Source organism: Spermophilus citellus (genome assembly GCF_964194105.1).
Source record: "Spermophilus citellus genome assembly, contig: SCAFFOLD_338, whole genome shotgun sequence".
Taxonomy (NCBI): domain Eukaryota; kingdom Metazoa; phylum Chordata; class Mammalia; order Rodentia; family Sciuridae; genus Spermophilus; species Spermophilus citellus.
The window spans coordinates 156,775-173,498 of NW_027673082.1; the positions used below are offsets into that span (position 1 = coordinate 156,775).

Sequence of the window (16,724 nt, forward strand, 5' to 3'; positions counted from 1 at the left end):
AGCAAGGTGCTAAGCAAATCTATGTAAAATAAATAATGGGGCTTGAGATGTAGCTCAGTGGACAAGTGCCCCTGAGGTCAATCTCCAGTACCCTTCCCCAAAAAGATCTTTGATGTAGCTCAGTGGTTAAGCAACTGTTCTAAAAAGAAGTGTCAGTAGCACCCCCCCAAAATCTAAGAGTATATGTAACACCAAATAATAAACATTATTTTTGTATAAACAAAATAAGTTATTTGAACAATTCTTTGGAATATTCTTGGTGCATCAATAACTACACATAAAAAATAAAAATGCTTCCTGATATAAAATAATAAAAGCCACAATATTCAAGGGAATGAGGTTAAATGAGAAAGCCATGAATAATAAAATTGAAAGTATATCAATTAGCCCTCAACTTGATGGTCAATTCAAAATATATTTACAGAGCTATTCTCATTAAACAACATTCAAAAGAGACCAAGGTGGCAAGCCAATCAAGTATCATTTCAAATGACTACATGAAGGCAATTTGGAATGAAAAAGTCAGAAATCTTTTCAAAGATAATAAATTATATAATATCTACAATGATCAACATTCAGGAGAGTATGTTAAGTAAAAGAGTAATTCACACCCCCCCCCAAAAAAAAACAGGTAATTCTTCTGAGAGATATCTACTATAGCCAAATATAAAGACCAAAAGGAATGGCATTAGGGATGAAAAAGTAAGATAAAGGAGAACTTGTTTGAAGAAAATATTTTCTGTCCAATTTTAGCTTATCAATTAACATTTTTAAATGTGAATTCCTCTTTAATTTTGGACCTCTTATCTGTATTCTTTGCTTCATTGGTTTCTACCCAATTTGATATGTCTACTGTCATTTTTCTATTCAAATCCCAAGGTTATTTCATTGGATATCAAATGGTGACCAAAGATTACAGAGAGACATCAATTTTTTTTATGGAATATATCACATTTTGTTATTTTCATGGAAACTAAAGAAGTCTTTTTAATGTTACCCTCATTAGGAAAAACCATTTTCATTTTCTACATTGTGAGCACTACTTAGAAAAGATAAGTTAAACATAAAAAGAAAAAAAATCTTTAACATTTTCTTTTCTACATAAACAATTGCCCAATCTTTGTACTAAAAACAAGAAACAAACTTTTTTAATGCAGAATGAAAGCTACCATAAGATACTCTATAAAGTTACAAAAATAAATATTGGTTTTGAATTAAAAAATTCTGAATGAAATTTAGGCTCACCAATAAAGAGTAGGTTTTTACAGATCTCTAACATCACATCTCCATATAAAGTCTGCTGAGAAGGGTCCAGGAATTTCCATTCCTCTTCCGAAAATTCAATGACCACATCCCTTAATGTCAATGGTTCCTGAAATAAAAATGAAGAAATACATATCACATAAACCATATGATTAATGACATAGTATTTAATTTCATACAAATTTTAATGAGAGTTAAAAGAGGTGGCTTTCACAAATGGTAGTGATGTCAACCATTCAATAATATACTTTTTTTGTGGTGCCCAGGATTGAGCCCAAGGCCTTTTGCATGAAAGGTAAGCACTCTAACTGAGCTATATCCCCAGCCCCAATAATTTATTTTAAGCAGTAAAATTGGTAGATAATTTTGTTATAATGAAACCCAGGGAGCAGCACATGTGAAGCAAAACACTGAAGCAAAAATGTGGGAAAAAATCCAACATAATTCCAAAGGATAAATAATAGTTGCAATTAGTTATTGAATATTCAAAAGAAGCACAACCAAACAAATCAATGATACTTGAAATATGCATAGCAAAATTGTAAATAATAACTATACTCATATGACGGTGGTCACCTTAGTGAGTAGAAGACATAAGAGATCACTAAAAACACACAAAAATTTTCAACAGTCCACATAATTATTTGAATGTTTATCTCTAAAGTTGTCTATCTGCTCATTGTTTAAATATACCATAAATCTATACTGTATTTAAAAAAATACTTTCACAACATCACAACTCACTTCTAAAACAAAAGAATAAAGTTTTTAAGTATCAAACTATTACAAAACACTTAGGTACTTGGGTCACCTTGAATCACATGGCACAAAGTTATAACAAAAAATAAATAAAAAAAGCAAATTAAGTGAATAGACTCTTAATCTCTCAGTTCATAAGGAAACTGACATATCAGGTTTAATATTCCCAGATTTGTAAAAACACTCTCACTGTGAAACTGTATCCTCACTTGGCTCATTTCAAAGTAGAAAGTGAGAGAATACTAAGGAGTTAAAACAAAATTCTGAAAGGTTCTTGCACCCTAAATGCCTCTCTGACAGCTTGGAAATACTCCTTTTACCAGGGTCTCAATTATCACTAGTGAACAAACACATACATGAAGTTACTTTAACATTCTGATCTGTGATGTCTTTCTTCTGAAACAGCATTAGTATTATTTTTTTAATTTAGAGATTTAATCCAGGGTCACTCTACCCCTGAAATGCATTTCAAGAAGTTTTGATTTTCTTTTTATTGTGATAAATGTGCTTACAATGTTGCTTAGCTCTGTTATAACTCATTAGGGAAAGAAACAAAATTAAATAGCAAGAGACACAAGTAAGCTACTTGGTATATACCTTACTTTTACCATATTAAAAATGTTGGTTTGAATCTCAAAAATCTACAATTCAGAAACAAAAGAAAAAGAAAAAAAAAAAAAAAACAAGACCACCAACGGAAATAAATACATCCACTCAGTGAAAGAAGTGAAAGAAACATGAACCAGTAAATTTTCTATTCTCAATTAAGTAGATGACAGATGCAATAAAGAATTCCTCCAATTTTTAAAAAATAAAAACAAATTTTCATGAAGTTTGTCAGAATCAGCCCTACACTTTTGAACACTGCAAAAAATAAAATATATTAAAAAGTATTTTAGAACAAAATATTTTATAAAGAATAAGTAATGAGAAGTTATATAAAAGATCAAGTCACATCTGCAGTAAGCAGCAGGTAAGATATTAAATGAATAAATAAATAAATAAATAAATAAATAAATAAATAAATAAATAAATAAAATACTGAAGAATTTGCCTTACCAAGTTCATTCTGTTTCTGAAAATATGCTAGCAAGCTTTCAATTACACTTGCAAATATATATAAACAACCTGGACAACCAGTATTTATATTTGATACCAACCACTTTAGGAGGATTCAGTTTGGTTACATTGTCAATTAAACTTGCAAAAAAAATCCATAGATTCCTATTACAACTAAGGGAAATAATCACAAATATAACAGCTTAAAATAATAAAAACTCATTCTTTTATAGTTATGGATGTTTTTATTATCAAGACAGAGGATTAATAATAAATATTAGCAAAGACACACACCTTCAGAAACTCTGGAAGAAAATCATTCCAGCTTTTAATGGCTATTGATATTTTTTTCTGTGGTTACAAATGTTTCCCTTCTCCTAGTAGTGATACAGCCTTCAAAAGAATAAAGAGAGACTACACACACACACACACACACACACACACACACACACAGAAGAGAGAGAGAGAGAGAGAGAGAGAGAGAGAGAGAGAGAAAGAGAGAATGGTGCTGTGATAACAAGTTACAACATTCAAGCCGCATAGAATCTGAGAACTATAGCAACATAGAAATTAGATCCTCCATTGAGCTTATTTTTATTATTGCACAGAGTATTTGACAGAATCACAAAAAAATAAAATTTCATGCAGAGTGGATGAAGGAAGAGAGGGGACACTGATCCAGGAGAAAGTAGCAAGACAGGTTAATTATGCACAAAACAGATTATGACAGATTAAAATGTGACATCATACACTATCTCCAGATGCAGAGCAGAGGACAGAGCTGTGTACAGAGTGGAAGTCTTATTTATTTTATTCTTGAAACCCTCTCAATTACATGGAGCTTTGGATTATTCCAACTAATACTCTATTTATACTTTCTGCCTGTCCTTGGTCATCCTCTTACAATGAATGTGCATGGTACTTATTAGAATACTGGGAAAAGAGAAACTATATCAGTGACCTATATTACTCAATTTTTAAGACCATTTCCTGTTTATTTTCATGGATTTATGTATGTGAAGGCCAATTTTTAATATTGTAGATGAGGAACACTCAGGTATCCAAGCTGAAATATAAAGTGAGAGAAAATACTTGCAAAGTACATATGTAGCAAAAAGTTGATATGACAGAATGAAAGTGGTTTATATTTGTGAGGAAAAGAAGGCATACCAAAAGAGTATGTTACAGTCAAAATATTTCTAAATTCACTTAATTAAAGAGGAAATATTAAACCATTATGTAAATTTACAAAAAGGAGTATAAATCATGACTATTGAGACAAGTTTACAAAAAAAGCAAATTCACTATTGCATATCAATCAGGAAGGAGAACATGAAATAGAAAGGCAAAAAAAAGTGACTGAAATTACAAGCCTTGTGGAAAATTGATTTGGTACTGCCTACATAGGTATACCTCAATGAGTCATCAGTTCTACTCTTGGACACCAAAATATTCTGAATTTTCCAACAGGTTTCAGCCACTGCTGTTTTCATCATGGAAGTACACTGCTTCTGCCACCATCTTCCAATGTCCAGGTTCTCTAAGTCAGGGCCCTGGTTACCAACATTCCCATGAGCCCATGCCCAGTCCCACAACAATGTCAGAGTAAAGCATAAGGAATGTGGCATCCTTGAGAATCAAGGATCTGAATGTGGACACAATGAAAGAAAAAGCAAATTGGAACAAGTAGAAGAAAAAATGGTGAAGGACTAAAAGAATGGATCTAAGGAGGATGAAGAAACTGCTAACTGTGTATTAGATGAGAAAAGAGGTTGATCCCTATGGAGAAAAAGACAGGAAATATTGTGGTAGCAGGATACTTAAACCAGTGGCCTCATATTTGGACATTTCTAAAAACCAGAATGCTGTAATCAAACAAGTATGCCACACACCTGGCTTCCTGCTCTTAGAGCTTTACCAGAAATGTCACTCTCATTTTCTTTCAAGACTTTGAATTTATCCCTTTCCAGGCACTGCTCATCCAACTTAATTCTGCTGGTCCTCTACTTCTGAACCTGTTCCATTTGAGCTCCCTCAGATTGTCTCCAGTAACTCATACCTAATTTTTTTTTGTCTTTTTCTTCAAACCATCCCACCAATCCTTATACTCAGGTAACCTCTCAGAACTGAACTCTTAATGCTCCATCCCTGACATTTTGAGCTACCCCTCTTTTTTATGACTCCTGGATCACCCTCCTATTTGCTCCACCAAGAAAAATCTTCAGGCATAATTGGTTTAAGATTTTCTTTCCTACACAATGAGATATATATTTTACTCATTTCATGTACAATTAATAAAATAAATGGTCCCACCTGTTTTTTGTTTGTTTCTTTGTCTAAAGAATAATACTTTAAAATAACTGGTTGAAACAAAAAGGTAGAAGTTACCACTAGGGTGACTGGAGTGTATAGTGAAAGCAAGAGGACACGAAGCTGTTCTCTGCAGCATCATTAATGTTCTATTTCTTAATAGAAATAGTAGTCACATAGTATGTTCCACTTGTAATAATTCATTGATCAGTAGAGTGTGATGCTGATCAAGTATTTGCATTGTTAAATATAATCAAATTAATTTCATAAAAGTTGGTGGGGAAGAGCATAAGGGAGACAAAAAAAATTAGGGTACTAGAAATTACACTATTAAATGATTAATTCAAAATAAAAGTAAGAATTCATTCACTAAATATCAGTCTCAATATTTTGAGAAAGGCAATTTTTATAGGTAGAGAGTATAGGGAAAATACTAACAAAGGAGTAATACTTGAACATATTAACAGTGAATATAGCATAGAAGGTATCAGTAATTCCAAATGTTGCACTGAGAACACAACTAAAATTAAAAGAGCTCTGGTAAATTTTATAAGTAAAATTTTTATATTATTTATATATTATATACTTGTAAAATGTATGGTATGTATAATGATGCCTCATTTAATTATGTAGATACATTATAGAAAATGCACCATAAGGTGATTCTGTTATTTTACTAATGATGCAGGGTACTTACATAATTCTACATGGTATATACCACTACACACCTAGGTTATAATTTAGCCATTAGAGTACATAAAGTCCATCATTAATGAAAACATTGTGCTACATATGACTATTGGATTTAATGTTATAGCAATCAATATAGATATCATGATGAGGTGAGTTATTAGCCCTGTGGAACTAAAGACAGAATACTTAAGAAGACAATGGTCATTTAGACAATGATATAACACAGAAAAAGAACTACCATAAAGAAGAAAAAAGAGATAAACTTTCCAAAAAAAAATCTGCTTAAACAATGGAGTATCTGCATAACAAAAAATGCCATTGTATCATTTCCTGGTATTAATTAATAAATCATTCACTGGTAAAATATACCTTAATATAAAAGAAAAATATAAGATATGCCAAAGTTTATACAAGAAAGAAATTTATACAGTGTACATAATGGTTGGTGATTGTAATACTATCTACATGGAAGAAAAAGAAATATTGCAAGATTAAGATCAGCTTAAACATCTTAGTGAGATTTTTACTCAAAGTAAACTTTACAAATGGATGTGAATGTGTCTGAGTAGTATGACACACCTTGTTTTAATCATGAAGAATAATAAAATAATAATAACATTAAGAGACAGAAATATGGTTGTTTATTTTCAAAGTTAAATGATACCTTTATTTTTTGAGAGAGAGAGAGAATTTTTTTTTAATTTTTTATTTTTTTTTATTTTTCAGTTTTCAGAAGACAAAACATCTTTATTTTTTTTTATGTGGTGCTGAGGATCAAACTCAGCACCCTGTGGATGCCAGGTGAGTGCACTATGGCTTGAGCCACTTCCCCAGCCCCTAAATGATACCTTTATAACAAAAGAGGAAAATACTTAAATGCAAATCATATTTATAATATGATACCATTAAAGGGTACAAACTGAAGTAACAAATTGGGGAAAAACTAATTACCTCACAAATGACAAAATGTATGCCTCACATATGAAAAAGGAGTAACAGAAGCTAGGGCAAGAGGATCTCAAACCTTAGCAACACATCCAAGCCCATAAGCAAATTAGAGACCCTGTCTAAAACTTAAAAAAAATAAAAAATAAAAATATTAGGGGATGTTGCACAGTAGTTAAGAATCCCTGATTTTTTTTTTTTGAGAGAGAGAGAGAGAGAGAGAGAGAGAGAGAGAGAGAGAGAGAGAGAGATTTTAACATTTATTTTTTAGTTTTCGGCGGACACAACATCTTTGTTTATATGTGGTGCTGAGGATCGAATCCGGGCCGCACGCATACCAGACCAGCGCACTGCCTCTTGAGCCACATCCCCAGCCCAAGAATCCCTGATTTTAAAACTGGGCACCAAAATAGCAAATAAAAATAAAAAGAATATCAAACACAGAGACTCCAAAATAGAGAAATAGATCTTAATTTTGCTTGTGCTGAAGAAGGATCCTCACATTAATACTAATAAGAAAACAAAAAAAAATGATGGTTATCAATTTTCTTGCAAGGGCATCCATGGGCTTAAGACCATGGGATTGGGACAGAGAAGTTAAATCACAAATAACTTGGTTTATGGATTTATGGGTGTCCAGCACACAAAGAGTTCCAGTCTTCAGCTTGCCCCTCTAAAAATTCAATGACAGCCATTTTTTTCCCAGCAGGAAAATTTTTCTTTATTGACTGATGTAATATCTCAACATTTTCCATTCAATGGAAGAAACTAGTTACACCACATATAAGAAAACACTCTAGAGAAATAAAAGTAGGAGGCTTAGGCAGAGGACCCCAAATAAAAAGCCATTCCCTATGCTCAAGTTCTGGGAATAAAGCTTACTGATCATATGCAAATCTCCCCTAGATCACAAAATATTTGTTTACTATTGGTTTCCAAGCATCTAAATGGGCTTCTAAAATCCCAAGCAGTAGTTCAGATAAGGGGTTATAAAGCACATATATTTGTTAATTCCCAGAAAAGGTTTCCACACACTCTCTCTGTGGATACTTGACAAACTGGACTCCACAATCCTGACATATTTGATAAGCAAGTCAAATAGTGGACAATTTTATACTGAACACAGGTGTTAGAGTAGCTTTCATCACCAGTCACAGTTGCACATGCCTGTAATCCCGGCAGCTTGGAAACTTGAGGTAGGAGGGCCTCGAGTTCAATGCCCAGACTCAGAAAAAGTGAGGCACTAAGCAACTCAGTTAGATGCTGTCTCTAAATAAAATACAAAATAGGGCAGGGGATGTGCCTCTGAGTTAAATCGCAAGTGCCTACCCCCCAAAAAAGAGAATAGTTTTGTCAATAATCTAATACCAAACAAAGAGTCGAGAAACTATTGATATGGAAATAAAAAGAAAACCCTTGTACTCTGTTGGTGAAATGTAAGTTTAAAAAAGTCATTTGTGAAAATAATGTAAACTCCTTGAACTATTTAAAAAATAAATAACATATAACATGGTTAAATTAATTCTGGATATAAATTCAAGGAGTTAAAATGAGTAAGTAAAAGAAATGACTGCATGCCCATTATCATGTAGCAGTATTGCCAATAGTCAAAGAAAAGAAAAGACTTAAGTAAAGGGTGTCTCAGGAGATTTATTTCAGGTGCAGGGCATCCAACTACTCTCCAGATAATCTCCACACAATATTTCAGAGTGCTTCTCCCTTTCCAGTGTACAGATACGGTCTCAATACCTTGCAAAGTAACTATTGCCTGGCTTTCAGGGTGACTTGCATTTTCCCAGTAGATTTTTTTTATTATCTAGGTGGAAGCAGAACCTCAGTCTCCTGCGTACTGTGAAGAAAGCCTAAAAATGAATCTGAAGGAATGACAAGCTCCGGGAATTAAAACTCGATCAGATAGTGTAAGTCATAGCTTTTGTACTTATCATATGTTGGATTAAACAATTATCATCCAAGAGCACATGATTGGAAACTGCTTCTCTCCTAGTCTGAATCCACTGAGCCTACTATCTAATAACAGTAGATGTCATCAACTCCAGGAATGAATGAGGCCAGAATGAGTCAAGATAGGCATGTTCTTGTGTGCATTTACTTCATTTTTTAAAGGTGATTATAATTGAGTACAGACAGCAGCTTTTTTAAAAGGCAAGTTTATCAAAAGTTATGGAGTCTAGCCTGGCAATAGGATATTTACATTAAGCCTTTTATATAGGATAATATCAATGTATGAATTAAATGCATACATATTGTTAATTACTGAAAACTATATAATGGGCAATATTTTTTTTTTATTAAAGTCTCTTGATCTAATTTCTAAAAAGACAGTTAGAGCTCTCAACTGGGAAGCACTCCCCTAATCTCCAATTACAAATAATATGTTAGGCACAGGTGTAGATTTAACTATTTTAGTATATAAAATAAAAAAAAGACATAGTTGAAATTTATTTTAATAACAAAACTGAATATATCTAGAGTATTCTTATTATGAGACAAATATAAAATTACTAATAAAGAATATATATGTATTCAGAACTCCATCCTCACAACTCCCTCAATTTTAATGCTCTATCACAACTTAATTCATAATGATCACATTCCATTTTGAGAATATGGCTTCCCTGTCCTCGGGGAGTCAAAGTGCCTGGGCCCCTGCATTCCATACAAGAGATATGAGAATACACTTTCTAATAAATGATTTTCCACAAAACCAAACATCAGTAGTGACACTTCCCTCAGAAAGAGAAGTAAGACCAAAAGACAAGGTCTAAAAGATAATGATTTTTTTTTTTTTCTATTTGATGCTGGACACAGACTCATTCCCATTTCAGATGTCAGATAGCATAACAGAGAGTTCCAAGAGTTGGATGTCTCATTGTGGTATATCTTTTCACAGTGTTGACTCTAAAACTTATATATATTAAAGACAAACATCTTATTTTGTAACTTAGCCTTTGACCCAATGCCTACCTAGGCTGTGATATTGTTTCCTCAGTTTGTATGAGGTATTGTGACAGTTTTTGCATCAATCTGATGTATACATGTCTGCATAAGCTAATAGCACCTCAATAATGGTCCAGACTTAACTTAGGGAAAAAGGAAAACAGTACTAATAAGGCAACTGCTGTTTTCCACAGAATTTTCTCCAAGTATGTGACAGAATCTTGGTTTCCAATTATAAATGGTGAATGATTCACTCTAAAGCTTATTAGATTTTTATTGGGCTGCTTTATTAATTCAAGCTGGGCTTATCTGGGTTTTTCTGGTAGAAAAAGTTAGCTGATGGCTGGTGAACTTCAGAGGGTTAGCTATCATCCTCACAAGCAGCACCTTGATTCTCTGCTTTGATAATTCCTCCACTAATGTAGGCTTGTTATTTTGGACACAACAAGATTTGAAAAGTAAAATCAAAAGAAATCAAGATCTTCTGAGTGTAGGTACTATACTATTCACTTTCATCTTTACTGGTTCCTATGAGCCACAATAAATAAAAAAAATGCAAATAACAGTGGTGGGTGCCTGAACATAATACAAGTGTCTCAGGAGACTGTGGCAGAATTCTTAAAAATATTCTTTAAACTGAGCCTCAGCAATGTTGAGAAACTAAGAAACTCAGTGAGACCCTGTCTATAATAAAATACAAAATAGGGCTGGGGATGTGGCTCAATAGCCAAGTGCCACTGACATCAATTCCCAGTACTCCACCCCCACTCCAATAAAAAGAGAAAGAAAAAAAGAAATAAATATTATATAAACTTAGGAATAGATTCTGCATTTTAAGAGGTGAAGATGAAAAACACAATACGTAGTTTATAAAGGCAGAAAATAAGGAAGAATTGCTGATATCAAGCACTCTATATCATTCAACCCTATTTTATACATGAAGCTTATATAATGATTTGAAGGAAAAATGTGTTTGTACATCCACAGCTATTAAGTGGACCAGACAGAATTCAGAATCAACTATGCATGACTCCAAATCCCAAAGATTTACACTAAACCACATACTGCATGCAAATTTGCTTACTCTCTGAGGTTTTGGACAGAGACATACCAAAAAGAGCAGGATCTGTATCCATATTGTGTACATCACCAGTGGGGATAATATACTCAAGAGTGTTCTTCTGAGCCTTCTAAAAAGAACTTGGAATAATTTTGAGTAATGGCTGATGTCTCAATTTAAAATAAAATCAGTAATCAACAATATATTCTTAATTTCTTACCATGTGAGAAATATGAAAATGCTATAATGCATCCCACAGGCATGGCATTAACATATTCTATGGACATTTTAGAAAAAGAATATATCATCTGTGTCCCAAAAGTGCTAAAAATGAAAATTTAAAAACCCATGAAAGAGTGTAGAAGAACACAACACTTTTAAACAAGATACCACAGAATACACTAGAATTCCCTGATGAGATTATTATCTGTGCCTTTATATATGACAACATAAAGCTACATGGAACTTGTGTCAAAACAAAAGGATTTCAAATAGACATAATTGGGAAATGCATTCAATGATTATGATATATATGCATTGATAGAGCACTATTTTAAATTTAATTGCAAGAATTATTTTAAATATCATAAGATAAATCCATATATGAGTTAGAGTAAAAAATAAATATAAATGAATAGAAAACAAATAATAATTTAAATAAAAATCAATTCTAAAAGAAACCTGAGGTACGTAAACCCCCCTTTGTCACAAGAGTAATCCCTGGTATACAGATAAAAATTCAGTTCCAGCTATTACCTAAAGAGGCCACATTTATCCTAAAGTTTTCTGATTATTAACACTTCTGTTAATAAGTGAGAATGATTTTCAATAATGCAAGTTAACAATATTTAATCTTTATAAAATACAAAAACTAACAAAACATGGTGGCACATATCTAAAATCCCAGTGTCTCAAGAGGTAGAGGTAGAAAAATAATAAATTCAAAGTTATTGTCAGCAACTTAGTGAGGCTCTAAGCAACTTTGAGGGGTTCTGTCTCTAAATAAATATGAAAAGGTATAGGGATGTGGATTAGTGGTGAAGTGCCTCTCGTTCAATCCAAGGTTAAAAAAAAAGTGTTTTTTTTTTCTAAAAATATTGTGCTTCAAATTTTTCACTAGTTGTTCTTCTTAATGTCTCATAAAATTAAGTAAAAAGGTTCTGTCATTACATATTATATCTTACTGACATTGACATATCCTATTACCTTAATCATTATAATTATTTGAATATTCAGGTAGTATATATACAAATAAGATTGAACAACACAACAATGGAAGAAAACTAGAAGTCTATAAGTAAACTCCATACCTCTGGTCAATTTAATTTTGACAATTGTGTCAGAAAAATTAAATGGAGAATAAGTAGTCTTTTCTTTAATGTAGATTGATATAAATGCATGTTTCTGTTTCAAGTAATGTTATTGGACTTTACATGAGATTATGTACAATATTTAACATAAAATGTGTTTTACACTAGAATATAAAAACTAAAACTATAAAAAATTAAGAAGAAAACAATTACATATTTATAAATCAGATTCAGCTGTGGAGTCTTCCTTATGCTTCCAAAGTAAAAAATAAGAAATAAGAAATTGGACTTGAAAAAACTGCTGTACAAAAAATAACCTCACAATGAAAGTGAAGACATAATAATCAAGTTTTCCTTTTTGTTTTCAAAGACCTATCTTTTCCAAGTTTTTAGCCTTGGCTAGAGGGCAGTCATTCCTCCTTATTGAGAGGCTGATTGAGCCCAGAGCCCAAATAATTACTTTTTTAGGCTCTCATACTCCAGTGCCAAAATGCACCCTTCATAATTACCCAACAATAAGGGACTAAACCATTGAAAAAAATGTTATACATCCCAGAGACCCCACATTTTTTAAGCTGTTAAGTTAATGATAATTCCTAAAATCTAGATGACTTCATAGTACATAGTATATAGTACAGATTACATAGAACTGCTACCACAGTTCTAATATGTCTTTGTTATACCTTTGAATGAACAACTATGTGTTTATTTTTGACATTATTCTTTTGTTCCTTTTGCCTATCCAAAGCAACTGTTTTATATTATGTAAATAAAAATTATAAATATTTGCAAAAATACCCTAAAATAAAACAATATGCTAAAGAAAAAATGTAAATATGCAGAATATTGAAAATTCCATGCCTCTCTGATACAAAAGTAAAATTACATTGATGGTTTCTTGGTAAAATAAAGAATTACTAGATGAAGAAGCATTTATTTCTGAAATATACCAAAAGTAACTGGAAATGTATTGAGACTGTCATTCATATAGGAATATTTATTACTGAACTATTCATAAGAACCAATATGTGAAATCAATGCAAGGTAAATAGATAAATGGAAACATGTAAATCCTCACAGTAGACTGTTACTCAGTAATATTATATTTGTGTTGCTAGAAATTGAACTCTGGGCCTCACATAGCCTAGGAAAGCACTCTACCTCTGAGTTATTATCCCAGCCATATTGAGCAAGTAGGATTCATGAGAGCACTAAATGTTACAATGAATGTGTATGTGGAAACCTTTAGCTAATTGAAAGTAAGCAGAGAAACTGTAATGTGATTTACAATTAATATTATATTTAATTTTTTGCACAAGTAAATTCATGAATCCAAAACACATAAGTCACTGGCTAGAGCTATGTGAAAAAAAAAAAAGGAAAAACTGATAGTGGGCACTAATTTCTTTTCATCTAAAATAGTTTCTGAAACTAAATGCTGGGGATGGTAAACATGTGAATATACTAAATGATAAAGAATTACACCCTGAAAATATTTATAGTTAATTTTAAGTTCACATGTGCTTTCTAGGAATAAAAAGATAAATAATTTATGGAATTCATAAAGCAGCCAAAATTAAAGCCTGTAAAATAGGGAAATAAAAATGTAACTTATTACTGTTAAAAAAAGCACTGAGTTTTCATTATGGGATCCACTTACATTTATGTGAATATACTGTGACTTTTTAAAATTTTCATTGTTACTTTATAATTTGTAATAAGCATATAAAAAAACTTTGTCTATACATCAACCACTATTGTAAAGTTGTCAAGTTTTTAATATTCTTATATGAATTAATATTCATTTTTTGTGAGTGTGTGTGTGCATGCACCAATGGAGATCAAATCCAAGATCTAGCACAAGCATGGCAGGTGTTTGACTGTTTTGCCACAACCCATGTAAAAACGTATATTTTTAATCTTGGTGTGCTCGCTCTCGCTCGCTCGCTCGCTCTCTCCCTCTCTCTCTCTCTCCCTCCCTCCCTCCCTCCCTTTCTGTCTGTCTGTCTGTCTGTCTCTCTTTGTCTCTCTCTTAGCCCCTCACTCTCTTTCTCTCTGTTTTGTATTTTTGGACACAGATGGCACCCTGGAGTCATTTACCACTGAGCTACATCCCTAGTCCCTTTGATTTTTTTGGCAGAGAGTTTTTCTAAGTGTATTAGCCTGGCCTCTAATTTATAATCCTCCTGCCTCAGCCCTCAGTCCTGGGATTACAGGCATGTCTTGCTATATCTGCCTATTTATCTCTTTTTGAAAAGATATCTAATGCCAATTTTCAACTGTATTATACATATTTCTTATTGCAAAAGTGAACATTTATTATGTTCTAATTAACATTCTGCTAATACTATATTGATTGTTGTTGCTGTTTTATGAGTGAATACAAATTTTACATGATTAAATAGAATCTTCTAATACTTCACATATATGCTTTCTTGTATTGCCTATTTATTTTATGTAGATTATAAACTTGATCTCCCTGCTGATTAGTGTGCTCAGTCTCACACAATCCTCAGTTCTCTGCGCTCCTCAGGCTCCTCGCTCCTGCTTTTGCTCTAGTTCAGTGTCGGCAATCTCTCTTACCTATGCTCTTGCATATGTCATGGGTCTTACTCTAACATAGCAAGGAACAAGTCTGCATTAAAACCAACAAAACTCATCTATAACTCATAGTCATGTTTTCAGGCAGAAGAAACTATACATAGGGACACTCAGATTTATGAAAAAGGAGTCACAAGGCATTTACTAAAAGACAAAATGAAAGCTGACAAATAAGATCCGGAGCATAAAGTTTCCTGACATGTTATTTACACATAAGTTATATGAGTAACTCACAAAGACGCAAATTACACAATTTATCATACATTGGTAAAACTGGCAATTTTGGAGGCCAAGGCCAGATGATTACAAATACAAAGCCAACTAAGCAAGGTCATTCTATTTCCAATTGTCCTCTCTTAAAATCTAATAACTGTAGGGGGCAGTGGAACACTACTGTAATCACAGAAATGATGAAGCTTGAGTCAGGAGGATTGCAAGTTGGAGTCAACTTAAACAACTTAGTGAAGTCTTATGCAACATAGAGAGACCATGTCTTAAAAAAGAAAATCCTCAGGCTGTGACACATTGGTAAAGTGTCAATGGGGTCAATCCCCAAAACCCTTAAAATGACTAATATCTGAAATTTACTAAAAATGAATTAATTATCTAATAGTTCTTTGAATTACAAAATTAGCACTTAGGTGAAACAAATATGGCCTACAAGTTTATTAGCCTCTACTTTAATTTCTATTTGAAGGAGATAACTAAAAGTTGCAAATCAAAGGAACATGATATATATTGTAAATAACTGATGAACTGTAATCTCCTGAGACCAGGACATATACATTACTTTTAGTTCATTATCCAGTTTCATAAAGCCTAATTATAATAGTATGGGTTTAATAACTGGTTTTATTAACAAATATTAATTTAGTAATTAAATAAAAAAAAACAAATGTGAAGTATGTATCTTGTTGTGGATGGACTTTTAATTTTTACAAATTTAAGTATATGTGATGTTTAGAATTGAACCCAGTACCTCAAACTTGCTCAGCAAGCAACAGGCCTGATGGTGTGCATCTATAATTTTAGTAAGTTGTGATGGTGAGTCCAACCAAATAAGTACAAGATTCCTTGTTATGATGGTGAACTTCTGCAATACCAGTAGCTCAGAAGAAAAAAGCAGGTAATTCTCAAGGTTAAAGGCAACCTCAGAAATTTAACCAAAAAAAAAAAAAAAGAGTTTTTCAAGTAGCTCAGTGGTTAAGTTCCTCTACGTTTAATTCCTGATACTAATGAAAGTACAAAACTAATTGGGCAACTAAGGAAGAGACGATTTTGCTCAATTATAGAGCACTGCTAGATTTGATCCCCAGTACAAATAAGAACCAAAATAAAAAGAATAAAATAAAGAGCCATACATTTACTTAAGTCAATTCCACAGTAAAATTAAAAATTAATTAATTAATTAATCAGTGCCTTTTGAGGACTGATTTCCATTGGTGAATAACTAATGTGGCACTAAATACATGCCAGACTAGAAGATACACATCCTGAAACTTTTGGTTGCACTCTGAAAAAAAAAAAAGTGCAAATTAGTAGAATTAAACAAGGATTTTTGTACCCAGCCAAATGTATGTGTGTGGGTGATAAAAAAAAAAAAAAAGTTAAACACTTCAGTCTAAAGACACTCTCTATTTTTTACATATTTTTCTTTAGAAACCTCAAAATATGTGTCAAACAATATAAAGAAGAATACTAAGAATGCTTACCACATAGTGAGAGGTTTTTTTGATTTTGTTTTTATTTTTCAGGTTAGAGTTTTT

The 16,724-nt window shown here is 32.3% G+C and overlaps 1 long non-coding RNA gene across 1 annotated transcript in view; it reads right to left on the reverse strand.

Annotated features, from left to right (window-relative positions):
* LOC308640135 overlaps positions 1-16,724 on the reverse strand; it is a 64,653-nt gene that overhangs the window by 2,314 nt on the left and 45,615 nt on the right. The window contains exon 4 of the long non-coding RNA XR_014020182.1: positions 1,246-1,372. This is a non-coding gene — a long non-coding RNA (uncharacterized lncRNA). The remainder of the gene's footprint in view (positions 1-1,245; positions 1,373-16,724) is intronic.